This window comes from Halyomorpha halys, unplaced genomic scaffold, assembly GCF_000696795.3.
Source record: "Halyomorpha halys isolate HHAL.00 unplaced genomic scaffold, Hhal_1.1 Scaffold125.1, whole genome shotgun sequence".
Classification (NCBI taxonomy): Eukaryota; Metazoa; Arthropoda; class Insecta; order Hemiptera; family Pentatomidae; genus Halyomorpha; species Halyomorpha halys.
Window position 1 is genome coordinate 169,084 of NW_027108888.1, and position 8,516 is coordinate 177,599.

Consider the following 8,516-nt stretch of genomic DNA (forward strand, 5'->3'; position numbering starts at 1 on the left):
TATGTATATATTTAGTTCTATAGAGTTGAACATTTCAGACTGGAACAGTCAAATAACTCAAAACTGGAAAATCTTGACTTAATGTGATTCATTTGTATGCCGACGACATTGTCGACGGGGTAATTCAATTACAATAACAATAATCCATACTGGTCAAGTGTTGAATTTTCTTATAATAATATAATAAAGCTCACTACTATTATGAAAAATAATTAGAATATAAAAATAAGAAAATGGAAATGGTACCCTATTCCCGTTGGGTTTTATTTTCCATTTAGAAATACAAATTTCCATTTTCAATGCTAGTTAATTCTTATGATCATTTCGAGACTAGTTTTGATATTGTATACAAAGACTATTTCCTTGAAATAAGATGTTAGTATAACAATTGCTTGGAAGAAATGTAGTGTGGATATACAGAATAAGATAAATCCATTCCTTAAGTTCTTTAATATTTTCCACCCTTTTTAACGTTATGAACTAGTTTCAAATTGTACTAAATAAAAATTTTATCAAAGCGATTTAATCTTAAACTAAAATTTAGTGTTCGAAAAGATTTGTTTCATCAAATATCTAAAAACTCTAATTTTCGACTTAGTGTTGGTGTATCACTTGTAAAAAAGAAAAATGAAATATGATACAATGTTTTGTAAGTTACTTACTCATTGTATTATATATTTTATACAGTTCATCAAAATAGATAATCAACTATTTTATTTTCAATTCATTGTTATGTATATTTCCAACTTTTTTAGTTTATTATTTCTTTTAATTTTTATGTTTCTTTGAATGATGGTTCTTATCTCTTTTCATTTTTTAGTAATGATGAAGACCTGAAATTCTGGTCGAACCGTCGGCAGGAATAAATAATTTTTTACTGAACGCACCCCTGACCATCTGCACCACATATTAATCTACAGCCAATTATCAGCACTTCATAATGTACCTTATAACAATTATAGCGACTTCCTATATTCGTATTCATGATATAAATAACCTGTTTACAAGTTCTTTTTGAAAAATGAATTCAAAAATTAAAATATTACAATGTTTATTATCTATTAAGTAAATATGAAATAAATGTTTTTGGTTATAGTCCCATGATGCTATAAATATATAATATGTAACATTTATAATACTTGTATGTTATATTTGTATTCTAATAATATGTAATAACCCTTCCTTTATTATAAAAGTCTTTGTAGGACACCTGTCAACACAGGGACACCTTTTCTCATCTAGAGTAATTGGTAAAAGATACTAAAGGGACAAAATCCAATAAGCAGTGTATTCACTGGTACAAAAGTCTGGTAGCCCCTTTCTGACTTATTCTTCTTGGGCGTGGCTAATGATAGCCAACGAGAAAAATTCCAAAGAGGCAACGCTCCTAAGAACAAGTGAGAGACAAGAGAGAAGTGGGTACAGAACACAGATGCACGGAAGTAAGAAGACCAATTACAGAAGAGGGGAGCATGGACTTCGACAAGAAGAAGTGCTAAGAAGGGCTAATCAGAAATGGAAATGGAACTTCAATCAGTCAATCATTTTATAATTTCATAATTCCATTATATTGCACTTAAATGTAAATAAATACTTTGTTCCTAGATACAGTTTATATACTATTATATAACCCAATACCACCCCTTATTATTTTATATATTTTCATTGGTGATAGTAGTTTATAAATATAAAGATATATAATTCGTAAAGTGGTAAACACAAAAGCCTTTGGAAAGGGATTCAATAATAATGATAGTTTTATAGGACTCAAATAATTTTAATGAATATATATTAATTATGAATTAAAATCTGTACCGCTACAATTCATGAAGTGTCAGGGTTCAGTACTTTGTAAAGAAGTACTGTTACTAGACCAACGGTTGTGCAAAGAGGTGATTTAGTCAGAGTCACGCTCGACCGCCAGATTTTTACCCAATTTAAGAGGCTGGGTGGACCCCAGGAGGCCTCCAAGAACCCACAAGAGTTGACTCACGGCTTCAGTGCAGAAAACAATTTTCTGCTCAGCCGGATTCGGGTCCTTGTAGTTAGTAGCCGCGCTCCCATATATATATATATAATTGCCTTCAGCAATTATCCTGGCATCCCAATTAACGACGAGTATACCTAGCACTAATATTAATATATATCTAATAGTGAAGAATGTCAAACAGTTGAGTTTCATAGTCGAAAAAAGTACAAGGATCCGCGAGTAAACATGAAAGATGTATTAAATATCAGTATTATATATTTATAAAAAGAAGAAGTAAACGTAATAAGAACTGCTGCTCTAACTATGTCTTGTGTTATAACCTAAACTTTAACTAAAGTGGTAAAGTAATCGTGAAGGTAAAGAAAGTTTCCCTCCTTAAAGGCGTTTAATATTATCAACTAACCTGTATACTTATTGACGTACAGTCTGCTCAAGAAATAATCCTGCCTTTTTTGGTTGAGCGATACTAACAATTACCTTAGAGAGAAAGCAAAAACTGCAATCATACTTAAGTTTCAAGGAAGTCTTCCAGTATAAAATACTTCGGTCATTTATTTAATATCAATTTAGTTTTCTTTTTTTTTTTTTTAATTTTATCACATGTGAGTTCAAAATTATATTGTTAACTTTATCTGGATAGAAAACTATAAACAAGCATAGAAATCATGGCTACTATTCTACATCAGTTTTACCTTATGTTACTTCAGTTCAGGAATGAAATGGCTCATGTGGTAAGACAATCGAATAACGATTTCTTCATGCTACACTACATTCCTTACATACGTAAGAACACATATCTTTAAAATATACTAAAGCGCCGAACATTTGTTAAGGTTTGAATTCATAAACTCATTCTTCGTTCATTTTGGATGTATTTGGGGCATGAAGGACATCTTGCTAACTCTAAATTTTATAAATACCGTTGGATCTAAGTATGTGAATGTAAGCACCCTGAAGCAGGCGACAGTTTTTTTGACCCTCCAGTGGTAAAAGCTCATTTTGTTTGTAGAATATTTTCATACCTCTTTAAGCAAATTCCTTACGCAGCGTATGTGCAGTCTGAGGTTTTTTTGTCCCATTTTATGCCAGCTGGTCATCTATTTCATCAGCCAAAAGTTAGCAATGGCTTGGAATCCATTGCAGTGTTCAATGCGTTAATCCCTTTATTTTCATATTGAACGTTTTAAAAAATCTTTCGAAAAATACTTTCGTTTATTCATAATGATGAGGTTATGTTCATTTCGGATAACGCCTAATTCTGGATAAAATCAGGTCTATAATCAGTACATAAAGATTCATGTATTAATCACATTTTTTAATTTAATTTGTAAAAGATATAGATACTCACATATGTAATATAGCAACAAAACATAGTGGTTACTGGTAAGACATTCATTCATATTAAAAAAAAATTATAAATGAAACTCAAATAGTCTAATTAAATTAACATAATCCGATATAATTGTACATCAGGTTATCAGGAACAAAAACTTTTCATACTTATAAAGTAAGCACGTTGCAGCGCCACCGCTATCTGCCGGTATATAATAGGGGTATTCATTATTTTGTGTTAAATGTATAATGTTTTACCATGTTAAATATTAAATGCATAAGAGCTCCTAGCGGATTTTCTGAGCAACTTATTTGACAATATTTCCTTCCAAAATTTAATGATATTCTTTACATTTAAGTTTTGATTAAAATTATTTATTAAAACATGCCTAAATTAAGTGAAAAGTGAAAGTTTGGCTTCTGGATGTCTTGTTGATCTTCTTTGTGAGGAAAAGAATCATTGTAATGCTTTGTTCCATTATTTATAAAAACATCCAAAACATTATTAACACAGCCTACGAGCAAGTAATATGTATAATACTACATTGCTTGTTACTACGACAAAAAACGAAATGGTGACGAGCTGAGCTGTTCTGTTGCGTGACGCCATTCTCCAGATTTAGTAACAGACTCCATCCCATGTTATATGTTATATAGTTTTAACATGATAAAAGAAGGAAATATTTGTCCATTTAACATGAGTTTTTCCATTTAACACACTTTAACATGTTAAACTAAAGATCATGAATACCCCTACTGTAACTACTACAGACACTAAAACCGTTACGAGCAGACATGGTGAACCTAAATTTCGCAACGTAAACTACCACAGTTATCACACAAAACATCTTAAATTGATATATAAATTATTTCTTATAAATAATTTAACTTGAATTGTAGATAACTATTCATAACATTATTATATTTATAAATTTACTGTTTGAATCGATAAAGATTACAATAGAATCTTCTAATCCAATAAAATCTAACGTCATACATTTAGCATCTCTCGATGGCGTTTAATACTTCGGAGAGGTAAATCAGCACAACTTGATAAACCAAAGTATGAATTTCCCTTTCAGGAAATAACCTCCTTAGGAGGTAGTGAGCAACAATATATTAGAATAAATGAGCAACAATAGATCAGTACATTCTAGCGCTAATTTTAGAAGTTTATTATGAACTTTTACTCCACTTTGAATCTCTTCTCCTTCCTAAACCTTATATTCCTTTCCTAAGGTGATACAGATAGTTTCTGTAGGACTTGCTATCCCCTTCACGACCAAGGCTAGTTCCCAACGGAGTGAAGTTGCCTTGGTACAGTGAAGTTCAGTAAAAGTACAGTGAAAAGTGAAGCAAGGACCTACAGCTAGTTCTTGTAGGACCAGTCATCCTTTTTCTTTTAATGATCCTGGCATTTCTGGCATAGTTCGGGGGAAGGGGGGGAAGAGGTTATCTAAAGGTTACAAACCTACTCTAACCTGTAGGAGAGTCAAGTTTTCTTTTGATGGGGCCGTTACAGAAATGAAATAAAAATCTACTTCCCAGGCCGGATTTGAACCGACGCCGAGAGACTTGCGCCTCAACCACCTGAGCTACGGACGACTCCATCCCCTTTACGACCGTAGGCTGGTTCTCTGTGGAGTAAAGATTCCAGTAAGTATTTACTGTCAGCTCCCGCGTAAAACTCATCCGGTCAATTCATCTGCTAACCAGCAACATAACTTACTGAACTCGCATTGTCAAGTCCTTCTGGTGTATAATACCTTAAATCTTCAATTGGAGTCAGAACTAATAAATTTTTTTTTATTAGACCTAACAGTCGTATCAACAACCAAAAAATATGAAAAAAAAGTTATAGGACATTCCGGCTTCGAATATCCATTTCTAAATTATTCTCATAGGAAATAAAAATACAAAAACATTAATTAGGTATGTTTTAGTTATTTTGGTGCATATTTGTGCATACTTATTTGTGATCAGTAATATCAGTTCAAATGTTTTAGTTTGGCCTCTATCAAGGAAGCACTAGCGAATACACAGAACCAATGAGGAGGGACCAATACAACAATTTTTTTAATGCTATGATCTGTTTATTTCTATCTACGATTCTGACAGCGTTGATGGTAAGCAATTATTAAACAATTTGCACATTGATGTCTGTTCATTAGTAAAAAATATTTTTTTTTTTTAAATTTCACCTATCATTCTTCATATTAATTTGCAAATATAAGATATATATGAAAATCCATCATTCTTGAATAGCAAAATGAAATGTTTGAAAGTATACAATTATTATACTAAATAAGAAAAACCCAGATAGGATTTAAGTAATAGAAATTAACAAGCAATCAAACAAAACAAAACAGATAAATCTCAAAAATAAACCATTAAACTAATAGTTGCTTATTTTTTCAACCGGTGACACCTAAATTAATTTGGAAGTTAAACAGCTTTGTTGCAGGTGATTTATGACCTTTGCACCATCGAAATTTACGATTAGAAAAATATTGAGTAAAATCAACAACAAAATCAATAATTATCCGTTGTACCAGAAAAATTAACCTTTAAGTCAGGTGGTAAAATTTACCGGCCAATGATAGCAGGTGAAACTGAGATTTAGAGTTAATTTTCATTTAAGTAGGTAACCATACAAGGAACCTTCTTTAGTTTCAGTTGTATCTGTTATCTAGAGAGGGTGTTTGTTTATTCTGGTTTAAAGGTGTAAAACCTTTTGGTCATTAACGACTATGGATTATTATAATTATGAAGATACACACACTCACATTCATGCTCACACAAACACATACCACTTAGGCACAATTAGAAATAATATAAAAAATAATAACGACATTATAATAATAATAAACTAAAAAATTAAAATTAAAACCAAAGAAATGCTATAATTTGGAAATGAGGCAGTGTGTTTTTAAAAATTTAAATATCAATGCGACGTTAGTTTCCTCATCGGTAAGAGCTTCAGATAAATTTGGGGTCAGTCCTTTTCTGCTTACTGTTGGTAAATAGTGAGGGTATTCTTCAAACATATGTTTAATCGTGAGAGTAGACTAGCAATATTGGCATGTTGGAGGTGGCCGATTTCTGATTAGGTGAGTATGGCCTATTCTTAAGTGGGTTAGAGCAGCTGCAGTAGGATGCCGACCATGGCTTTACTAATGTTTTAATTTCTTTTAATCTATTCGGAGAGCTCTCATTTCACATGACCTGCCATCTTTCCAATATTTGTATTTTTATTTTATTTTGCGAGGGTGTGTATTATATAATTCCACTTCTTTCTAAATTCAACAAAATGGATTCAATCAAGATTGGCGATTTGACAGACGACAAAGAATTAGTTATTCGGGCAATAATGAAAAAAAACCTATTCCGTCCCCGATATATTTTACAGTGGTCGTATGAAGAATTTTGTTTAGTGATTTTGACCTGGGCCACAAGAATACTCTTGAATTATTTTCGGTTTGATTGAATGTTTCTTTTGCCAATATTGGACCAGGTCATATTCACACTAATTCGGTTGGCAGCAAATGTTTTCTAGTAGCATTGTTCATATCTTCTACTTATTTCTTAGATTATAATACGTCCTTGATTACGTATGTTTGCTTCTATTTCTTCCTAACACTATAGTTTTTGTTTGGATGTAACAGTTTCAGTTTTTTTTTTATGATACTGTTATATTTCTTTACTAATTCTAAGAGAATTTCCTCCACTCAAGAGAGTTAACCTGTAGTTAACAGTTAAACTGTACACTAGAAAAAGGTTGCTAAATCACCCGGTTATTCCTAAACTTATGGACAAATCTAAGTTATACAAATCTCCGTTTTACCGAGGTTTAATGCAACAGGCAATTATAAATTCAATTTTATCCCAGTAGAGCGGTCCCTCCCCGTTCTTGTATCCAAGGCCAGCGGCTTCTCCACCAATAATGTTACCCTCGCCCACAGCGGACCAATCCCACTCTCCATTTGGCAAAGGAAGGGCCAAGTCTTTTATATATTGTAAATAAAATAAATGAAAGAGGGAGAAAAAGAATGCCAATTTTGTTAGTTAAATTATTGTCAAGGCAACACACATTTAAAAGAAACTTAATATCCGAAATTTCATTTAAAGTAATAAAAATATGTAATATATTATAAGTATATAAAAATCGAAATGGATAAAGTTGGAGACAATGCGGTCCTATCTTAGAAACTATCTTAAAGTTTAGTGCAATACCAAATGGGATAAAATAACCTAGCCAAGACAATAGGTTGGTTCGGTATAGCACTGTTTGGTATTCAGTAGAGACTGCACACACTATTCCCCGAGCGCAAGAAATATTTAACTGGACAAATAAATAAAAGATTATTGCAAAGACCGTGGGACGTGAAACCAATTCTATATAAAGCGTAGCAAACCTTCAACTATATAATACTAGATGAACCCAGCAATAAACTCTTTCTTATAAAGAGTTCTTGAACATCTCAGCAGCTATTGTACATTATTTGAAATCAAAAGTCACAATAAAATAATAAATAAGATACGTGACCCAAATAAGGTATATCGGTAATTTTTCTGACTTATTAGTCAATGGTTATCAATTGAAGTTACGAGACTGAATCCTATTGGAATCGACAGGCTAAAAATGAAACAGCATTAAATTCGATTCCGCTAAATCGGTCTTCAGTTACCAAGTGACATCAGGGCCCTGTTTCATAATGAAAGCTAATAGTATTAGTTCATAGTACAAGTTTAGAAACTATTGTGCTAATAATACTAATACTTATTTTTTCCATAATAGGGATGACTATTAGTGATATTACAGAAATTAAAAAATACTAAAGTACGAGTTACTATTGTACAAGTCAGTGTAATTGAATTAACATAAATCTATAAGACTAATAGTATTAGTTTGTACTTTATTATGAAACAGGGCCCAGGCCTGTAAACAAGTACTTATTACAGGTAGCTATGCATTTATTTAAAACTGTTCAAAGAATTTTGGCAGGCAAATTTATTGCATGTGTGACCTTATAATGTCAGCTATTTACATGTTTTGTATGTAACCTGCTTACTTCATCTTACAACTTTTTGCGCAAATATCAAAACAAAAAATAAGTTCAAATTAAGGCAAAATAGTAAAGTTAGAAAGGGATAAAAATTATTTCAGCAAATCAATAATTTTATTTCGAGTCCA

General features: G+C 31.8%; 2 long non-coding RNA genes across 3 annotated transcripts in view; one reads left to right on the top strand and one right to left on the bottom strand.

Moving 5' to 3' along the window:
• Positions 1–1,035, top strand: part of LOC136795704 (uncharacterized) — a 36,630-nt gene extending 35,595 nt beyond the window's left edge. The window contains exon 3 of the long non-coding RNA XR_010843353.1: positions 821–1,035. This is a non-coding gene — a long non-coding RNA (uncharacterized lncRNA). The remainder of the gene's footprint in view (positions 1–820) is intronic.
• Positions 1–8,516, bottom strand: part of LOC106678133 (uncharacterized) — a 117,084-nt gene that overhangs the window by 57,315 nt on the left and 51,253 nt on the right. The window lies entirely within an intron of this gene.